The sequence below is a fragment of the Oncorhynchus gorbuscha genome, linkage group LG04, assembly GCF_021184085.1.
Source record: "Oncorhynchus gorbuscha isolate QuinsamMale2020 ecotype Even-year linkage group LG04, OgorEven_v1.0, whole genome shotgun sequence".
Taxonomy (NCBI): Eukaryota; Metazoa; Chordata; class Actinopteri; order Salmoniformes; family Salmonidae; genus Oncorhynchus; species Oncorhynchus gorbuscha.
The window spans coordinates 22,982,031-23,005,121 of record NC_060176.1 but is presented as its reverse complement, the minus strand read 5'-3'; positions in this window follow the sequence as shown (position 1 = coordinate 23,005,121).

The window sequence follows — 23,091 nt, the reverse complement described above, 5'->3', positions numbered from 1 at the left end:
TGTGAATAGGACACGACAACACCTTTTCCCCTTCAGGAGACTTGAAAAGATTTGACTTGGGTCCCCAGATCCTCAAAAAGTTTTACAGCTGCACCATTGAGAGCATCCTGACCAGTTGCATCACCACCTTGTATGGCAACTGCTCGGCATCTGACCGTAAGCTGCTACAGAGGGTTTGCATACAGCCAAGTACATTACTGGGGCCAAGCTTCCTGACTTTCAGGACATACACTAACGTTCAAAAGTTTGGGGTCACGTAGATTCATTAAAATAATTCAAATAGCATCAAATTGATCCGAAATACAGTGTAGATAGACATTGTTAATGTTGTAAATTACTATTGTAGCTGGAAATTACTGATTTTTAAAGGAATATCTACAAAGGCGTACAGAGGCCCATTATCAGCAATGATCACACTTGTGTTCCAATGGCACATTGTGTTAGCTAATCCAAGTGTATCATTTCAAAAGGCTAATTGATCAGTAGAGAAGCCTTTTGCAAATATTTAGCACAGCTGAAAACTGTTGTCCAGATTAAAGAAGCAAAAAACTGGCCCTCTTTAGACTATATAGTAAAATAGTTTTAAATATTACCCGCAAAACACCAGTCCCAACGTCAACAGTAAGGAGGCGACTCCGGGATGCTGCCCTTCTAGGCGAAGTTACAAAGACAAAGACACGGCAGTTTCAACCATAAATTGCAAATTTGACCAAATGACAGATTTCCACCAGTCTAATGTTCATTGCTCATGTTTCTTGGCCCAAGCAAGTCTCTTCTTATTATTGGGGTCCTTTAGTAGTGGCGTCTTTGCAGCAATTCGACCATGAAGGCCTGATTCACCCAGTCTCCTCTGAACAGTTGATGTTCAGATGTGTCTGTTACTTGAACTCAATTTCTGAGGCTGGTAAGTCTAATGAACTCTGGGTCTTCCTTTCCTGTGACGGTCCTCGTGAGAGCCAGTTTCATCATAGCGCTTGATGATTTTTCAAAGTTCTTGAAATGTTCTGAATGGACTGACCTTCATGTCTTAATTAATTAGTGTAGTTCCCAGAATCACCCTTCACTACATTGAGGAATTTGAAAGATGTATTGATAGTATTTCTGAATTAAAACATACTGAGATGTAGAATTTCTAAATACAAAAATGCTGAGATATTAGAAAAGGCAGATGTGTATTTAACCACAACCCTCAAAAGGGTTAATATGTGACAGTTTGATAAATGAACAAATTATTCTGCTTCATCCACTCAGGTTGTGGTCCTTGTGTTAATTATCAAACATATAAACACATTTATTCATTTTGGCAGTCTCCATAGCATCAAAAGTCAAAAGCATATGTAATTGGATGCTGATGCAGGACAATATTAATCATAATTTTATTGTTGGTCTCAGTAGTGAACTGGGCAGAGTCTCCCTGTTTGAATCAAGATTGATTAGGCTGAGCAAAAAATAGCAATTTCTTTGTCATGAATGGAAAGTTCTCTAAAGCAGTTTGGAGTGATCTGACATCAATCACACCAAATTTCTTCTGAGTTGGGAAAAAAACTGGAAAAGCTGTACCACTCCATTACCTGGACCGATTTCACAGTGACTAATGATGTATGACAAAAAAACATTCAAGACTTGCTCAAAGTGTAGCCTGCGTAGACTGAAAACTGCAGTCATAACACATTTTACATTTCAATGTAGAGTACCTCTGAACACTAATTCTAATGGCCAGACAAGTATGTCATAAGGTCACTGTAAAGTAGAATGTGATCGTCATAATTGTTTTTCTTTCATATTTTTCCCGACTTTTTCCCCCCAAAATTGAATATGTCCTCTTTAGGAACCCATAACACTTAGGATTACATGATCTTTGTTGCAAATGAGGCGGCAGCGTAGCCTAGTGGTTAGAGTGCTGGACTAGTAACTGGAAGGTTGCGAGTTCAAACCCCCGAGCTGACAAGGTACAAATCTGTCGTTCTGCCCCTGAACAGGCAGTTAACCCACTGTTCCCAGGCCGTCATTGAAAATAAGAATATGTTCTTAACTGACTTGCCTGGTTAAATAAAGGTAAAAAAAATATATATATATTTAAAAAAAGTCATGGAGAAATTATACCCAATTATTTGGTCAGATCTGAATCCTCCCCTGTAGTTGCCATAGTCAGTCATTGGTTGACAATGGACGAGGACATCTCTCCTGAACTTCACTCTGCCAACCACTTGGCTGGAATGTTATGACTTGTTGATTTTAGCAATCGCTTAAATAGATTGAATGGGATCTTAACTTCTTGACGCACCCATCCCTTTAGCGGGATCATTTTCATCAACACCCGCTGAATTGCAGAGCACCAAATTCAAATTAAATTACTAAAAATATTTAATTTTCATGAAATCACAAGTGCAATATAGCAAAACACAGGTTAGCTTATTGTTAATCCACCTGGCATGTCAGATTTCAATACAGCTTTTCGGCGAAAGCATAACAAGCATTTATGTAAGTACATCTCTCTCAGTAGACAAAATATTACAAGCACTAGCAGCCAAGTAGATTGGTCACGAAAGTCAGAAAAGCAATAGATTAAATCGCTTACCTTTGATGATCTTCGGATGTTTGCACTCACGAGACTCCGAGTTACACAATAAATGTTCCTTTTGTTCCATAAAGATTATTTTTATCCAAAATACCTCCATTTGTTTGGCGTGTTATGTTCAGAAATCCACAGGCTCAAGCGGTCACGACATCGCATACGGAATTTCCAAACAGTATCCATAATGTCCACAGAAACATGTCAAACGTTTTTTATAATCAATCCTCAGTTTGTTTTTAAAATATATAATCGATAAAATATCAACCGGGCCTGTCACTTTTTCAATAGGAGAGGGAGAGACAACTGCCCCACTCTGTTGCGCAAGCAAAACTCTGCGAACACCCAGCTATCCACTGACACAATGTTATCTTTCTCGCTCATTTTTCAAAATAAAAGCCTGAATCTATGTCTAAAGACTATTGACAACCTTGATGAAGCCATAGGAAAAGGAATCTGGTTGATATTCCTTTGAATGGAGGCAAGGCATCCAATGGAACAGCACTTCCTGGTTTGATTTTCCTCAGGTTTTCACCTGCAATAACAGTTCTGTTATACTCACAGACATTATTTTGACAGTTTTGGAAACTTGTGAGTGTTTTCTATCCTAATCGTATATGCATATTCTAGTTTCTGGGCCTGATAAATAGGAGTTTCAAATGGATACGTTTTTTAGCCAAAAATAAAAATCCTGCCCCCTACACTCAAATTAAGCACTTACAAATTTGTAACAGATTGTACTGTATCATGCAAAATGGATGACTTTGTGCACAATTGTGCACCATTTTGGGGGACAGGTTTTGGCTAGTGAGTGCTACTTTCAAAACTATTGGCTGAAATGATACAAAACCTTTATAATACATATTTAACGTTATGCATCAGCCTGTTGTTTCCTCCTAAAGTTCTATTCAAATTCCAAAAGAATCATGCTATTTTGTGGCATATTTGGCAACACTATTCAAACTACCAGTTATCGCAAGAAAATAAGATTTCATTAACAATGTTAACAAGGTCACCTCTTCATAGTTTCAAGACATATCAAGACATATCATGATTTGAATAAATGAATAAATTAAACAGAAATGCCTAATTCAGACTTGTTGCTCGACGAGGTGAATTTTTTATGAATGTGGAAAAGAAATCAATGCTTTGATGAGTTTAAAAGGAGCAATACTCTGTTAAATATTAATGAAGAATACTTAATCAATGGCTACTTATGAACGGCCGTCAAAGGGCATGCAGATTATTCATTGTTAACACATCTTTAAATATTCCACAGTCTGGAGACATAGATTCAAAAGCCATGCTGTACTGACCAATGAATCAACGTAAATGCTAATACTAAATAGGTTAGGGCTAGGGGTTTAGGTTAAGGTTCCTCGCCTATCATCTGACTAAAGCTGCACAATCCAGAGTCTCTCAATTGCCAACCATTGCTTGGTTGAGAATGTGAATGGGAGACCACTTTGGAAAAATAAGTTGTTACAAATGTTGTAGAGAAGTTGCTACAAATGTTGTAGAGGTGAGATATCTTCCCTTTGGTCAAAGTAGACTCCAGCTCTAGTGGTCTACATATACTGTACCTATAAGTAACTGCCAAAATAAAGGAAATACCAACATAAAGTGTCTTAATATGGCGTTGGGCCACAACGAGCCGCCAGAACAGCTTCTATGCACCTTGGCATAGATTCTACAAGAATTGTATTAGAACTGTATTGGAGGGATGTGACACCATTCTTCCACAAGAAATTCCATAATTTGGTGTTTTTGTGAGGTTGATGGTGAAAAGCGCTGTCTCAAGCACCACTCCACAATCTCCAATAAGTGTTCAATTGGGTTGAAATCGGGTGACTGACACACACACACATGCACATGCACAAACTCACACACACTTTAAACCCCCTATGTTCCTTCGAGACCCATCTTTCAAAGTCACTGAGATCTCTTCCAGCCATTGTAGCCAAAATAATGGCCAACTGGGCTTTTTTTTATACATGACCCTAAGCATGACAGGATGGTAATTTCTTAATTAACTCAGGTACCACACCTGTGTGGAAGCACCTGCTTTCAATATAATTTGTATCTCTCACTTACTCAAGTGTTTTCTTTATTTTGGCAGTTACCTGTATTTCTCCAACCCATTGATGATACTATACTTACAGAAATATTGAGATGTTGTTTTATCCCACAACAGAGCCTTTCTCTCTGCTGGTGAGCTTTCATGAACTTGGCCCTAAACTGACTCTTAATGCCTCCTTGCAAGATGTGGCTACTTTGTGAAGTTATTCCCGTGCTGTATTGCACTAAGGCCCCAAAACCTCAGCTGCGTGTCCCCAGAGATGGCCCTGATGTGTTCAGATTCCCCTGCCCCCGATGCAAATGGCCTCCATTTCACCAGAGTGTATTTTATAGACTCCAACCCTGCTGAGAAACTTGTGATGGGGGAGTCCTTCTTTGTCCCTGTCCCCATACCCATTTCACGCGATCTCATTCTTGTTCTCCCTCTTTCGTTATCTCTCACGCATGCACACATGTAACCATGTGTAACTCTGTGTTGTTGTTTGTGTCGCACTGCTTTGCTTTATCTTGGCCATGTCGCAGTTGTAAGTGAGAACTTGTTCTCAACTAGCCTACCTGTTTAAATAAAGGTGAAATAAAAAATTATAATAATAAATTAATAAATAAATGTACATAAAAACACAAACGTACACCAGGCAACTAGAAACAGTACTGTTAAATCAATAAGACAATACTGGGAAAATACTTGACAAAATAATCTCTCTAACAATCATCTTACTAAGTTTGCAATGACATTTTCTCTCATATAAACAAAAGCTTAATTCTCACAAGCAATTAAGATATTCAGCCGTATATTCGTCTTCTGAGAATGCAACAACCTGAGGAATTGTTGCTAATGATATCCTGTCAGTGGTGCAGCTGTCCAGAATAAATTGTCAAGATCCCTCATAAACAGTAATTCCCCAAACATTAAGGCGCATATTACAAAAACTTCTGCACAGGCTGAAAATGTTACTCAGAGATGTGAAAAGTTATAGTATTGGTTTAAAAATACATCTGGATTTTCTCAAAAGTAATTTACTCTTCCTGTCAGTGAGTTGGGGTGGGCATTCTATGTTTTGGTTCTGTGTGTTATATTTCTAGGTGTTTGGCCTGTTATGGTTCCCAATCAGAGGCAGCTGTCAATCGTTGTCTCTGATTGCGCTTTGGTCTATCCCTTCTTCCTCAGACGAACATCGTTACAGAACTACCCAACGCAAAAGGACCAAGCAGCGTGGAGTGGACTCCTGGACATGGGAGGAAATCTTGGATGGCAAGGGACCCTGGGCACAGCCGGGAGAGTATCACCGTCGGAAAGCGGAGCTGGAAGCAGCTAAAGCGGAGCAGCGACACTATGAGGAATTGGCTCGAGGTATCGTGCACAAGAGGCAGCCCCAGACTTTTTTTGGGGGGGGACACAGGGAGATCGGCGAAGTCAGATAGGAGACCTGAGCCAACTTCCCGTGCTTACCGTGGCGAGAGAGTGACCGGGCAGGCACCGTGTTATGCAGTGAAGTGCACAGTGTCCCCAGTGCGCACGCATAGCCCGGGGCGCTACATTGCAGCTCCTCGAATCGGCCGGGCTAGAGTGGGCATCGAGCCAGGAGGGATGAAGTCGGCTCAGCGCATCTGGTCTCCAGTGCGTCTCCTTGGCCCAGGTTATAGGGCATCAGCCCTACGTACGGTGTCTCCGATTCGCCAGCACAGCCCAGTGTGGTCTGTTCCAACCCGTCGCACTTGCCGGGCTACTGGAGGTATCCAGACAGGACAGGTTGTGCAGGCTCGAGACCTTGAGACCTCCAGTCCGGAGTCCGCACCTTTGGTAGCGGGGGGGGGGGGGGGGGGGGGGGGGGGGGGGGGGGTACTGTCACGTGTTTTGGTTCTGTGTGTTATATTTCTAGGTGTTTGACCTGGTATGATTCCCAATCAGAGGCAGCTGTCAATCATTGTCTCTGATTGAGAACCATACTTCGGCAGCCTTTTTTCCCACTATGGGTTGTGGGTAGTTGTTTTCCGTTTCAGTGTTTGCACCATACGGGGCTGTTTCGGTTTTCATTTATTCTCTTGTTCTTCTGTATTTAGTGTTCAGTTAATTAAAGTGAATATGAACACGTACCACGCTGCGCTTTGGTCTACTCCTTCTTCCTCAGACAAACATCGTTACACTTCCTGTGTGGTTGTTTGGGTATGTTAGCATATTTACCTTACACTTTCATAGAACTTGGTAAATCTACGTAATTTCCTACAAATACTTTAATTAATCAAACTTTCGTGACAACATAAATCAATAAAATTATATTGATTAGTGTTTGAGCCAATCAGTTGTTTTGTGAAAATGTAGGGGTGGTATACGGTAGGTAGCCCTATTTGGTAAAAGACCAAGTCTATATTTTGGTAAGAACAGCTCAAATAAGCAAAGAGAAACGACAGTCCATCATTACTTTAACTTCAGGATCGGTGGGTCCACTGTGGGAAGGTTTAGCTAACGTAGGCTAATGTGATTAGCATGAGGTTGTAAGTAACAAGAACATTTCCCAGGACATAGACATATCTGAAATTGGTAGAAAGCTTTAATTCTTGTTAATCTGCACTGTCCAATTTACAGTCACTATTACAGCGAAATAACACCATGCTATTGTTTGAGGAGAGTGCATAGTTTTGAACATGAAAAGTTATTAATAAACAAATTAGACACATTTGGGTAGGTTTGATACAACATTTTGAACAGAAATTAAATGCCTCATTGGATCAGTCTAAAACTTTGCACATACACTGCTGCCATCTAGTGTCCAAAATCTAAATTGCACCTGGGCTGGAATAATACATTATGGCCTTTCTCTTGCATTTCACAGATGATGGTACAAAAAAATGTATATATTTCACCAGATATAATGTGTTATATTCTCCTACATTCCTTTCACATTTCAACAAACGTGTTTCCTTTCAAATGGTACCAAGACAATGCATGTCCTTACTTCAGGGCCTGGGCTACAGGAAGTTAGATTTGGTTATGTCATTTTAGGAGAAAATTGAAAACAAGAGGCCATCCTTAAGAGTCTTGTGTGAGACATGAAGCTGATAGAGCTAATGTGTAGGCGTTAACTCAGTGGGCTAAGATGTTATGAGGCACATGGATGACCCTAGTGCAATAACTACTTGATCAAACAAACATAATCTACTGCTACTAATTTCATCACCACCCCAGTGATGGTGGGTGCCGTTTAAGATTAAGGAGGAGGATAGTCAGCCTTGTGCAGACTCTGCCATGAGGAAAAAGAATCAATGGAGAAACTCTTCTGCTAATGTCCATTGGTGGGTTGCATTTGGAGTCAGGTACAGGAATGGTTGTTATGTCATAATATCAGGGTTCAGATGGACCTGCAAGCTGTATTGTTAGGGGATCATGGTCAGTAAATGGGCTATCTTCTGTATACCACCCCTACCTTGTCACAGCACAATGATTGGCTCAAATGCATTACTTTTAGCAAGGCACACATGTTCATTGAAATGCATTCCAGATGACTACCTCATGAAGCTGGTTGAGAAAATGCCAAGAGTGTGCAAAGCTGTGATCAAGGCAAAGGGTGGCTACTTCCTCTAATAATCTCAAATGTCACATATATTTTGATTTGTTTATCACTTTTTGGGTACTATATGATCCCATATGTGTTTAAAATATATATTTTTCACAATGTAGAAAATAGTGAAAATAAAGAAAAACGCTTGAATGAGTAGGTGTGTCAAAACCTTTGACTGGTACTATATACATGTATATATATTATTATTTCACTACATGTACTGTACATGTGAGCGAAAATAGCTGTAAGTAGGAATTGTTCTCTGTTCGTTTACTTCAATCAGGAGAGGGGAAAAATACTGCCCACAAAACATAATTTACTGCTACTAATGCCATCAGCAACTCTAACAGTCCTGTGACCACTCCTACTGTTAATACTTCTACTATTTTTTACTGCCTCAGGATCTATACAGTTTGATTAGTGAAGTTGTTTCATTCTACTATACATCTAACATGCAGTAGGCTGTAACAGTGGTGGCAGCAGCACTGGTTCTCGTCAATTGTTTTTCAGCAGCCTTTGGGAGGGTCTGGGTTTTTCCCAAAAGAGACATCATGCCACTGAGCTGGTTTCTGGATATGATATATATTTCACAAGTCAATCGATGTGGTACAACTCATTTGGGAACCTGGGGATGCTCTCTGCTCATGTTCTTTTTTTCCTCCTCCTCCTCCCCTTCACTGTACACATCCAGGGAATAGCCATGATGAGAACACTGAAAGGCGGAATTTGTCAATGTATCAAATATAGGCAACTGAGAATGTAGTGTAGCGCAATTACACGTCTCAAAAGATGCAGCGAGGAAAACAAGATCTAAACTTTTCTGCATCACTTTTCTCCTGCTTGACTGAGAGGAACCATATTCTTGAATTTATTGTTTGTACAGTACAACTCAAACATATTATTAGTATCATCATCTTAAAATGTCAAATTTGATTGGATAAAGTCAATTGACATTAGTAATATTTTGATAATTGTTGTTCAAAAAGACAACATTGTGGTAGTTGGTTGCGTTTCGGAGTTGATCAATGTCAAAGAGTTGAAGTAGAGATATAAAAACATCTCACACCCAAACACCTGACCTTTGTTTTGAAACCAGGAAGATCCAATGTGAAGTGACACTTGCCTGCAGCGTTCTCTGGGCTCTGGGTCCAGTTTGGGTCCAGTTTGCATCACTCCAAAAGCAGAGCGTCCTCAGGAGACTAGAGGGCAGGGGGACATTGGGAAACAAATTACCCGAAGAGATTTTGTCCTTGAAAACAAACTAGGTGTGTTTTGTTGCGATACTACTTTTTGTATGATTACTGATTCAGGATGCGGTCTTTCTAATTGTCTGCCGTCCATCACATGGCATCAGGAAGCTAAGTACATACTTGTTAATCAGATTCTGTGATGTGCTTGCTTTATCTGTTCCTCATAACCATGCTTCAGACCTTCCTTTCTTCCGCCGACTCTATTATGCAAGTACTGAATCCCTTATTAGAATCATCCTGTGATAACGTCCACTGTTATGGTTCAAAAGTCAATCCCGCAAATGCAGCTGTTTCTCATAATCACTCACCTCCTCTACAGCTTATGCAGACCAAGCGTGGAATCTGATAATTATCTTATCCACCGTAGACGTCTTCATGCTCTGCAAGTGTAATATGATATCGCAGGTTCTGGCATCATACTCATTATAATACTTCTGTCCCACAACATCTGAAAGTAGAATGATCCTTTTGCCCTTGTGCTGCTGGAAAGCTACATATATTATCTTATCAGCGTCATCTGATTATCAATGACAGTAGGCCTGATTCAATGCACAATGAATAATTCATGATGATTTTATCTATTTTTGGTACAGTATAGTGAAATCTTTGTCATAAGCAGTCATTCAATATTCTCATTAGTTTGTCGTACTCACTGCACTCTTTGATTGTGTCCAAGGTCACAGCAGGATATAGTTTGACATTTGAAAATTTGCTGCTTCTACTTCAAATGAAAACACCTGTGTTGTTATCTAGACACTGTTTGCAAAGTTGCAACCATAATAAAATGATCTAATCAAATTATCATCTTGGAAAAGGATGTTATGATACCAAAACATGTACATGATATTTAAAATGCAGTCTCAGAACATGGATCATGTCTTTCCCTGGAAACTAGGTTCCAGTTTCCATATATAAGGACACTTGGTATCTGGTATCTAGAGTTGGTACATGCAACACAGTATGCTACCTACTGGCAACAGTTGAGAGGCTTGACCCCTCATGTTCATGCATAAACATCCACAAAAAACGACAGCACATAAAGATGACTCTTTTAGATATATTTTGTCTCTCATAATCTTCATTTCCAGAATGTTCCCCAGTTTGCAGTCATCCTCCCTGATGCTTCTCCCATTATAAATGCAGGACTGGCGCTTGCTGGAGCTTTCCTTTCGCTGCCATCCAGCATGGGGGCTTTCTTCAAGCAAAAGAAAGCACAGACAGGAAAAAAGCTAAGCTCAAGCTAGAACAAGGATTTACGACTTCCAACACCATTTGCATAATTGTATGCATCTCACACAGTGTGAGTACACACTGCCTGCATAGATGATCAGTTCTTATCTCAAAACGGCACCATAAAGATAAGGGGAAACATGCAGATAAAAAATAATCTTGGTTCCTGCTGTACATGTCTAATTATTTAGGACCTAGCAGATTTTCTACTAATGCAATAGCAGCAAATGGACATATTGCAATCGCGTTGTGATGCCAACAGTTGACAAAGCCTTGGGTTTTAAACTAGAAACGAGCGTAGATACAAACAAGGACATCCCTTTTGTTAGTTTATGGTACATTTCTATCCATAATTTTTCTCTGTCCCATCCCCTGTGGCTCTGACACTGTTTCTACTGCTGAGGGAGGATCTTGAAGAGAGGACACACTCAGCGGCACGGGCAGACACACAGGCAAGACAGGATAACAGGGCACACTTTGCAGTACAGGGTTTGCCAGAGACCCCCAGTGGAGCGTTGAGGGTGAAGTGACTTCACAAAGGTTCCCTTCCCTTTTATTTTGCAGGAATTATTAAAACAGCTAGCTTCTGACAATTCATTTGAAAAACCACCACTGGGTCTGTTTACCTTCTGACTGGTACAATCCTGCAGTGGGAATGGAACAATAGAGGGAGGGAAAGAAGAAAGGGAACAAGGCCTGGAAAGACAGTGGCAGGTTAAACACTTTTGTGGGAGTAAAGGGTGTAAGGAATGCTCTCTGTTGGGGTAAATGACTCCAAACAGTTCCTCAGTGTATGACTCCCTGTTTTGTGCAACATTGTCACATCTAGCTGGTCATGTTTTAAACAGGAGTGGCGAACTGGCGACTGTTTGTATGTGTTGGAGAAGCCTGCCCGCCATTCCCCAATGGAAGCCATTGTGTGTCACATTTGCCCTTTCTGCTCTGTCACAACCCTCTGATGGTATTTGTGTTTTTGGCATATTTCTGAGGTCTGTCCCCCTCATGTGCCCTGTGCCAACTATAGCAGCATGTGACATTCAAAAAGATGTGCAAAATGACAGGGTTTAGCATGTACATATTCTAGTATTCTCCATCCTCTACACAAATTGAGCCATGCAGCTTGGGCATAATCCATTTAAACCTCTTAGATTATCACCCACTGGTAACCAGTGGATTTACCAAAAACTCATCTGAATGGACACACCATTACACATACCATGTAGTATGTATTTTTGGGGGACTGAGAGAAGTAACTTTTTGAAATATTATTCACTAAAATGTTTTCATTAAAATAAATACTGTTCTTAAACATTTCAAATAGTTGCAATATTTCAATTTGTTCATAGTATCACGACTCAGAATATATGACCCAGATGCCGACACAGGAGGCGGATAGTACAGTTGTCAGATATTTATTGTAAACACGGGGCAGGCAAAGGGCAGGTTGAGGACAGGCAGGGGTTCGTAATTAGGTCAGAGACAGGCAGGTACAGGACGGCAGGCAAGCTCGGGGTCAGGGCAGGCAGAGTAGTCAGAACCAGGAAAACTAGGCAACAGACCTTGAGCAAAAGGGAAATGGGAAAACACGATGTTAAGACCTGACAAGACGAACTGGCAACAGACAAACAAAGAACACAGGTATAAATACACAGGGGATAATGGGAAGATGGGCGACACCTGGAGGGGGGTGGATACAAGCACAAAGACAGGTGAAACAGATCAGGGTGTGACAATGGGAGAAAGCTTATGAAACGTATACAGGTTATTTGTGTGGGGATAACAGTAAGCAGAACACGTTGCTCAATAAGACTGTTTGAGCCATAATCTGACTTCATTATCCAATGTTTTTTCCACCATCCAAGTCAAGCTCTTCTTCCATTCTGTTGTGCATTGCTGCAGGTATAGTTGCCTTACAGGGGGTTAAGAATCCTGAGAGGCCAAATCCCAGGACTGGGCCATGCTCCTAGCCAGATGGCTCGCATCAGAGAGAGTGATCATCCCTCTTTACTCTAACAAGCTAGGCCTCAAGCATGGGCCTCACTGCGTTCCTGTTCCCTTCTGTTTTTTTTGTTCCACTAGAGAGGATGTTGTCATATCCACACTACTCCTTGTCAAATTCTTACTCACCACAGCACTACCCGGAACGTGATTATGTACTATGGTTGTAGTATGTCATTTTATACACAGTGATATTTGTTTTACACTGTACTTGAAATTTTCCATCATAAGGGCTACTTAACATTGTAATTATCATGACATTATAGGTGTCATCATGACAGTCATGACGGCTTGGTGTCAGCTTATGTGTAACTGACTTTTACATTGTCATAGCAAATTCCATTCATTAGTCTTTTAGGAAGCTAACTTGACAGAAAAAACGTGCAAACAAATTATAACTCTGAAACGCTGAACATGTTTCCCTTTTGCAACTAGCTTTCTTTAAATTATTCAGGGAAATTCCTTTGCTGACAAAATTGAACATTGTGAATGGACAAACATCCAACTTTTTAATTCATTTGTTTGCATTTAAAAAAAAACTTCCGATAGTGGTATTTTAAGTTATGCAAGTTGCTGGTGCATTGTGCCTGTGTATGTTGGTCTACTGCCCTTTCACCTATGACTACAACAAAGGCTGCTAAAACTCTCTGTTTCATGAACTCCCATACAATGGATACTCAGGAGGCAGAGGAAAACAAGGTGCAATTGGCCAAAACCACCTTGCCTTAAATGCCACAGTGGTGCAGCATGTAGAGACAAGAGACTCACATGATTGCAAAAGATTCTATTTATTCAAGCTGGCTCCTCCCACCAAGACCATTAGCTGTAGCAGCTTTGAGCTGAGACATGCTCCTTGATATGATAGTTCATCCAAGCAATTGCTCCAGGTTCAGACAAGGTCATAGGCAACTCAGAGGGCCGGAGTGGAGCTGGCAGAGGCGAGGGGGTATTTGCAGTCCAATTCAAAGTTCAGCATCCCACTTTGAGTACTTGAAACACTGCGGTTTAGCAGTATATGGGAGTGGGTGACGGAACGTTTCTCTTCATTTCTAATTTGTGTGCAAGAGTGGGCTGATGCATACAACATGTGAGGAATGACAAGAGGGGACAGCTGATCAAGGTCATTAGTGTGAATATTCTACATTTTGTTCCAGAGTTGAAATACTATATCATATCATGAGTTATTTTTAATCGTACATCATTGCAAGCCTACCCAATTTAGGGGGCAATTTAATTTGATCCGGTATTGTTAAATTGACATCTGTTGGCTCACATTTGTGTTTTGTCATCTGTGTGTCTGATTGTAGATGATTTACTATCTTCTATCGGATTGTTTTAGTGCATCATTACATGCTCAGCACTGTTCTTTTTTATTAGCTTTGACAAATAGCAAGCAAGTTGATGTTTACTATGTCCCAAAGTTGCTAATTGCACTTAGGTAACTCAGCGTGCTGTAATTGTGATCTAACCCATGCAAACATACAAGTCGAATTTCATAGAGTTCCTACTGCTCTACAGTGCATTGCAGGCTAATGATGGTGGTCTGTTAATTCTTTATCAGTGAGTACAACTCAGACTCCCAGATAAGCTTGTGATCTGCCATGCATATAACTAGCACCCCGAGCTAGTAGTTGTATAAAATCATCTTTGAGTAATTCCTTGTGAGGATAGCACAAACAACAATCAGATGTTGTTTGGAGATGTGCATTACACTGTGGAAAAACTTGATGCCCCAATAATCAGATGTTGCGATTTGGATCTATGACTGTTGTAACAAGAACTCATACTCTGAACTCTCAGGCTTCTAGATTGTATGTGGAATGTATGATAAGCATTCATACATTAATGTTCACCACATACAGTATAACGAACACGTGAATCAGCCGACTTCTCTTGGTTAAAATCGTTGCTTTCATGATTTAGAAAGCCTATCATTTGTGATTGACAGTATTTCTAATGAAAGACACTTCGTACCCCAATTTGCAAAATTGAAGAAGAGTCTTCAAGGTGTTTTCAAATAAAACATGAATAATTGTACATTTTGTAACTTTAAAGATAGTGGACACATGCCCATATTCTTGGAAAGGATCTGGAACAAGATGCTTGGATAAAAACCAATGTAATCTTCAGAATCTCACAAAGTGATTGGTGAGTGTGTGCCTCACACTTTGTGGTAAAGTATACAGTGAATGAAAAGTCCTTCCTGCTTCACTTTTAGACATAAAAAAGACAGGAAGAAAACAAGGCAAAGCTTCTGCCATGTGGGCCATATTGAGCACGCTACCTACATATTTCCAAGCACATTAATTCTAGCAATGCCAAGCCATCTGCTTGGCATTTGTAGACACACATCGAGCAATAATTAATCAGCCAATCCATTGCATCTGAGCTCTCTGTCTCTCAATTTCTGCACTTAAACTCGCAAGCATTTTTGTTGTTGCTTTATAAATCAGGAGCCAATTAAGATACAATTGGAGAGGTATATTATGATAAGCAATTTTTCAGAATGTATTCATGAGATGATATAGGATAATGAGCATTGCCTAACCATCATGGAGTAGACAACGCAACATAGCTCTTTACTACATAGTCAAGCAAACAGATGACAATCAAACATGTTCAGTCATATGAGAGCTTGAACTAGGCTACTCATGCAGATGCATTGTTCAGTTAGTCATAAATAAGGTACAAGTCATTGCACATACAAGGATTTAATATCAATATCAAGTTATGCTTCACTTCTGTGTACTCCTGAAAGCATTTTTTTATGTGGTGTTTATTAAATGACCAGTGTGTTAAATGATGGTTAAATATAAGTTAGAGCCCTTGATTTACTTGCCAAAAGCTTTAAAAACTTCTTAGGGCTAGGCGTCCCTTCAGCGGGACACCTGTCTACAACGTCCGGTGAAATTGGAGGGTGCACAATTCAAATAAATAATCATAAAAATTACGTATATTAATAACTTCTTAGAACTACCTCTCCTGGATCCGGGAGAATTGTCATCAACTACAATAATTTGCATAACGCAACGGGAATAAAATCTTACTAGAAAATATTCATATTCATGAAATCACAAGTGAAATATAGTGAAACATAGCTTAGCCTTTTGTTAATCACTCTGTCATCTCAGATTTTGAAATAATGCTTTACAGCCAAAGCAAGACAAGCATTTGTGTAAGTTTATCGATAGCCTAGCATAGCATTATGTCCAGCTAGCAGCAGGAAGCTTGGTCGCGAAAATCAGAAAAGCAATCAAATTAAATCGTTTACCTTTGATGAGCTTCGGATGTTTTCACTCACGAGACTCCCAGATAGAGAGCAAATGTTCATTTTGTTCCATAAAGATATTTCTTTTAGCCGAAATACCTCCTTTTCTTGTTCACGTTTTGTTGAGAAATCCATTGGAAATTGCAGTCACGACAACGCCGAAAAAAATACAAATTAGATCCATAATATCGACAGAAACATAGCAAACATTTTTTATAATCAATCCTCAAGGTGTTTTTCAAATATCTATTCGATAATAAATCAACCGAGACAATCGGCTTTTCACTAGGAGCGAGAGGAACAATGGCCGTCTTTGTCTATTACGCACAAATCACTCTTGAGAGCTACCACCTGACCACTGACGCAATGTTGTCGTTCACGCTCATTTTTCAAAATAAAAGCCTGAAACTATGTCTAGTGACTATATACACATTAGGGAAGCCATAGAAAAAGGAATCTGGTTGATATCCCTTTCAATGGTCATTATGGATGCAAAGGAACGCAGAAGTTTCAAAATAAGGCTTGATTACACACAGGTGGATTGTATTTATCATCATTAGTCATTTAGGTCAACATTGGATCATTCAGAGATCCTCACTGAACTTCTGGAGAGAGTTTGCTGCACTGAAAGTAAAAGGGCTGAATAATTTTGCACGCCCAATCTTTCAGTTTTTGATTTGTTAAAAAAGTTTGAAATATCCAATAAATGTCATTCCACTTCATGATTGTGTCCCACTTGTTGTTGATTCTTCACAAAAAAATACAGTTTTATATCTTTATGTTTGAAGCCTGAAATGTGGCAAAAGGTCGCAAAGTTCAAGGGGGCCGAATACTTTCGCAAGGCACTGTACATGGGGCTGAGATTGCAAGTCCTACAGCTTCCACACGATGTCGCCAGTCTTGTCAATTGCCTGGGCTTTGTTTCTTGGTCAAACGAGTAAGAGAGAGCCCATTCCTTCCTACTAATACCTAAAGTTGGATTACAAAAGTATTTCGAAGTGTTTTGTGAAAGTTTATCGTCAACTTTTTTAATTTAAAAAAATGACATTGCGTTTTAAAACGCTGTTTTTTCCTGGATCACACACTTTTCATAGATCGATATTTAGGGTATATATGGACCGATTTAATAAAAAAAGAGACCCAATATTGATGTTTATGGGACATCTAGGAGTACCAACAAAGAAGCCCGTCAAAGGTAATGAATGTTTTATATTTTATTTCTGCGTTTTGTGTAGCGCCGGCTATGCTAATTATTTTGTTTACGTCCCCTTCAGGTATTTCGGGGTGTTGCATGCTATCAGATAATAGCTTCTCATGCTTTCGCCGAAAAGCATTTAAAAAATCTGACTTGTTGGCTGGATTCACAACGAGTGTAGCTTTAATTCAGTACCCTGCATGTGTGTTTTAATGAACGTTTGAGTTTTAACGAGTGCTATTAGCATTTAGCGTAGCGCATTTGCATTTCCAGATGGCTAGATGGCACGCCTGCATGTCGGGTGTACTTAAGAGGTTAACCTCTTGCTCCTACCTGACACGCAGGCGTCCTATCTAGACAGATTAGGATAGAAAACACTCCAAAGTTTCCAAAACTGTCAAAATATTGTCTGTGAGTATAACAGAACTGACATTGCAGGCGAAAACCTGAGGAAAATCCAACCCGGAAGTGCTGTTTTTCCTGAAAGCTCTCTGTTCCATTGCCTGCCTTCGCTCCATTTAAAGGGATATCAACCAGATTCCTTTTCCTATGGCTTCCCCATGGTGTGAGCAGTCTTTAGACATAGTTTCAGGCTTTTATTTTGACAAATGAGCGAGAAAGATCACATCGCGTCATTGTATGGCTGGGTGCCAGCAGCGTTTTGCATGCGCAACAGCTTGGAGCAGACATTTTCTCTCTCTCTCCTATTGAAGAAGCTACAGTTCCGGTTGAAATATTATCAATTATATTTTGTAAAAACAACCTGAGGTTTGATTATAAAAAACGTTTGACATGTTTCTACAATCTTTACGGATACTATTTGGAATTTTCGTCTGCCCGGTCGTGACTGCTCGATCCTGTGGATTTCTGAACATAACGCGCCAACCAAATGGAGGTATTTTGGATATAAAAATAATCTTTATGGAACAAAAGGAACATTTAGTGTGTAACTGGGAGTCTCGTGAGTGCAGATATCCAGAGATCATCAAAGGTAAGCAATTCATTTGATTGCTTTTCTGACTTTCGTGACCAATCTACTTGGCTGCTAGCTGTTTGTAATGTTTTGTCTGCTGAGAGAGATGTCCTTACATAAATGCTAGGTATACTTTCGACGAAAAGCTTTTTTGAAATCTGACACGCCAGGTAGATTAACAATAAGATAAACTGTGTTTTGCTATATTGCACTTGTGATTTCATGAAAATTAAATATTTTTAGTAATATAATTTGAATTTGGCGCTCTGCAATTTCACGGATGTTGCCGAAAATGATCCCGGTAACAGGATGGGTGCATCAAGAAGTTAAAAGCTTATAATGTTAAAAACATAATGTTTCATATGAAAAGAAGCTTGTACTGTCTGCGCGCACACAGACTGATTTCCAACTCTGACTCCCTGTACCAAAACTCAAAATTCTTCCTCGTTTGGGAGGAAACCATAGGAATTGCAATCTGGGAGCTGGAATTTTTTGGGTTAATTTTTCTTTGGATTTCCGGCTACCATATCAATTGTATTATAGTCTCATACATTATTTTAACATTTCTACAAACTTCAAAGTGTTTTCTATCCAATGGTACCAATTATATGCATATCCTGGCTTCTGGGCCTGAGTAACAGGCAGTTTACTTTGGGCACATCAGTCAGACAGGAAGTGGAGAAAAATAGACCCTAGCCTGAAGAAGATTTAAAAGCCTGTTGCAGTTCACTCTACCCAGACTAAGTAATGGCTGTCGAAGTCAGATCAAGATAGGTGAATTACTGAGTCCACTTACAGGTTGATGTTGGAAACTTGTGAGTCACTATGATTGTGGCCATTATTACAATGAACTTGCCCCAATAACTTATTTTCTTTTTTTAATAAGCACATTTTTCAGAAGAAAAGGCATAATAAAAATAATCTTTTCATTTTCTGTTTCGAAAAGAAACTCAATTAAGATGTCCCAAAAGGAGCAGTTAATGACTTACAAGGAAGCATCTGATGAAAAAGACAGAGGCTTGTACTATTTCAGGGCATTTTGTTATCTATTATTCCATCTCTTATATATCCAGCTATCTATCTTATTATCTTACAGTCAATTCATCTTATTATGCTCTTGTTAAAGAAATTTGATAACATTCTTTCAACATCTCATCATAATGCAAGATAAGTTTTATCTCCTTGCAAATAATACACTGATGCAATGTCCCACTGTGTTGCTTCCCTGTTTGTGCAGCTGATGAGCAAATGGTAATTATCACCAACACGCACTAAAAGCAAATGGTTCTATATAGTGCCAAATAAGGGTTCTTTGGCTTGTAACCATAGTGGATCCTTTTTTGGTGCTACATATATACTTTGTGTTCATTTTTCAAGTTCAATCATGTGTGCTTGTCATACCCTGATCTGTTTCACCTGTCTTTGGTTTCACTCCCATTCCCCAGGCGCTCTCTTTTGATGACTTCTGTAACCGTAATAGCCTTGGTTTCATGCATGTTAACATTATAAGCCTCCTCCCTAAGTTTGTTCTATTCACTGCTTTAGCACACTCTGCCAACCCGGATGTTCTAGCTGTGTCTGAATCCTGGCTTAGGAAGACCACCAAAAATTCAGAAATTTTAATTCCAAATTACAACATTTTCAGACAAGATAGAACAGCCAAAGGGGGCGGTGTTGCAATCTACTGCAAAGATAGCCTGCAGAGTTCTGTCCTACTATCCAGGTCTGTACCCAAACAATTTGAACTTCTACTTTTAAAAATCCACCTCTCTAAAAACAAGTCTCTCACCGTTGCTGCCTGCTATAGACCACCCTCTGCCCCCAGCTGTGCTCTGGACACCATATGTGAACTGATTGCCCCCCATCTATCTTCAGAGCTCGTGCTGCTAGGCGACCTAAACTGGAACATGCTTAATACCCCAGCCATCCTACAATCTAAACTTGATGCCCTCAATCTCACACAAATTATCAATGAACCTACCAGGTACCCCCCCAAAGCCTTAAACACGGGCACCCTCATAGATATCATCCTAATCAACTTCCCCTCTAAATACACCTCTGCTGTCTTCAACCAAGATCTCAGCGATCACTGCCTCATTGCCTGCATCCGTAATGGGTCAGCGGTCAAACGACCTCCACTCATCACTGTAAAACGCTCCCTGAAACACTTCAGCGAGCAGGCCTTTCTAATCGACCTGGCCGGGGTATCCTGGAAGGATATTGATCTCATCCCGTCAGTAGAGGATGCCTGGATATTTTTTTAAATGCCTTCCTAACCATCTTAAATAAACATGCCCCATTCAAGAAATTTAGAACCAGGAACAGATATAGCCCTTGGTTCTCCCCAGAACTGACTGCCCTTAACCAACACAAAAATATCCCATGGTGTTCTGCATTAGCGTCGAACAGCCCCAGTGATATGCAACTGTTCAGGGAAGCTTGAAACCATTATACACAGGCAGTTAGAAAAGCCAAGGCTAGCTTTTTCGAGCAGAAATTTGCTTCCTGCAACACTAACTCAAAGAAGTTCTGGGACACTGTAAAGTCCATGGAGAATAAGAACACCTCCTCCCAGCTGCCCACTGCAATGAAGATAGGAAACACTGTCACCACTGATAAATCCACCATGATTGAGAATTTCAATAAGCATTTTTCTACGGCTGGCCATGCTTTCCACCTGGCTACTCCTACCCCGGTCAACAGCACTGCACCCCCAACAGCAACTCGCCCAAGCCTTCCCCATTTCTCCTTCTCCCAAATCCATTCAGCTGATGTTCTGAAAGAGCTGCAAAATCTGGACCCCTACAAATCAGCCGGGCTAGACAATCTGGACCCTTTCTTTCTCAAATTATCTGCCGAAATTGTTGCCACCCCTATTACTAGCCTGTTCAACCTCTCTTTCGTGTCGTCTGAGATTCCCAAAGATTGGAAAGCAGCTGCAGTCATCCCCCTCTTCAAAGGGGGGAAACTCTTGACCCAAACTGCTACAGACCTATATCTATCCTACCATGCCTTTCTAAGGTCTTCGAAAGCCAAGTCAACAAACAAATTACCGACCATTTCGAATCTCACCATACCTTCTCTGCTATGCAATCTGGTTTCAGAGCTGGTCATGGGTGCACCTCAGCCACGCTCAAGGTCCTAAACGATATCTTAACCGTCATCGATAAGAAACATTACTGTGCAGCCGTATTCATTGATCTGGCCAAGGCTTTCGACTCTGTCAATCACCACATCCTCATCGGCAGACTCGACAGCCTTGGTTTCTCAAATGATTGCCTAGCCTGGTTCACCAACTACTGTCAGGACCCGGTTACGAACCCGGGTCTCCGGAGTGAGAAACAGTCACTAAACCAACTGAGCCACGAATAGTCAGCAGAACCCTGAAGATGAGGCAGACACAGCAGTACTTGAGACGGTGTATTTAATGAAGTAAAAAGTGAAGTTCTTCAGGAAAACATGTAACTCCACAACCTCAAAAGGAATTCCACAAGTACAAAGGTAATCCTCCAAGACAAAAAGGTAAATCCACAAGGTGGAAGGTATAGCACAAAAAAGCCTCAAAAGATACTTAAAAACAAACAAACAAGAACAAAAAAACAGAATTCCACAAGAGAGTCCACCGGGATCAACAAGAGTTCACAGAGTACTAGGGCTGGGTGCTAACATACAAACACAGAGCCAAGAACTGAGTAAAACAAAGGGTTTAAATACAATCAGGGGAAACGATGCACAGGTGCAAATAATAATGGGGATCAAGGGAAAACAAAAGGTCAAAAGGCACAATGGGGGCATCTAGTGACCAAAAACCGGAACAACCCTGGCCAAATCCTGACAGTTCAGTGTGTCAAATCGGAGGGTCTACCTGTCCGGACCTCTGGCAGTCTCTATGGGGGTGACACAGGGTTCAATTCTTGGACCGACTCTCTTCTCTGTATACATCAATGAGGTCACTCTTGCTGCTGGTGAGTCTCTTATCCACCTCTATGCAGACGACACCATTCTCTATACTTCCGGCCCTTCGTTGGACACTGTGTTAACAACCCTCCAGGCAAGCTTCAATGCCATACAACTCTCCTTTCCGTGGCCTCCAATTGCTCTTAAATACAAGTAAAACTAAATGCATGCTCTTCAACCGATCGCTACCTGCACCTACCCGCCTGTCCAACATCACTACTCTGGACGGCTCTGACTTAGAATACGTGGACAACTACAAATACTTAGGTGTCTGGTTAGACTGTAAACTCTCCTTCCAGACCCATATCAAACATCTCCAATCCAAAGTTAAATCTAGAATTGGCGTCCTATTTCGCAACAAAGCATCCTTCACTCATGCTGCCAAACATTCCCTTGTAAAACTGACCATCCTACCAATCCTCGACTTTGGCGATGTCATTTACAAAATAGCCTCCAATACCCTACTCAACATATTGGATGCAGTCTATCACAGTGCAATCCGTTTTGTCACCAAAGCCCCATATACTACCCACCATTGCGACCTGTACGCTCTCGTTGGCTGGCCCTCGCTTCATACTCGTCGCCAAACCCACTGGCTCCATGTCATCTACAAGACCCTGCTAGGTAAAGTCCCCCCTTATCTCAGCTCGCTGGTCACCATTGCATCTCCCACCTGTATATCTCTCTAGTCACCCCCAAAACCAATTCTTTCTTTGGCCGCCTCTCCTTCCAGTTCTCTGCTGCCAATGACTGGAACAAACTACAAAAATCTCTGAAACTGGAAACACTTATCTCCCTCACTAGCTTTAAGCACCAACTGTCAGAGCAGCTCACAGATTAATGCACCTGTACATAGCCCACATATAATTTAGCCCAAACAACTACCTCTTTCCCAACTGTATTTAATTAATGTATTTATTTTGCTCCTTTGCACCCCATTATTTTTATTTCTACTTTGTACATTCTTCCATTGCAAAACTACCATCCCAGTGTTTTACTTGCTATATTGTAT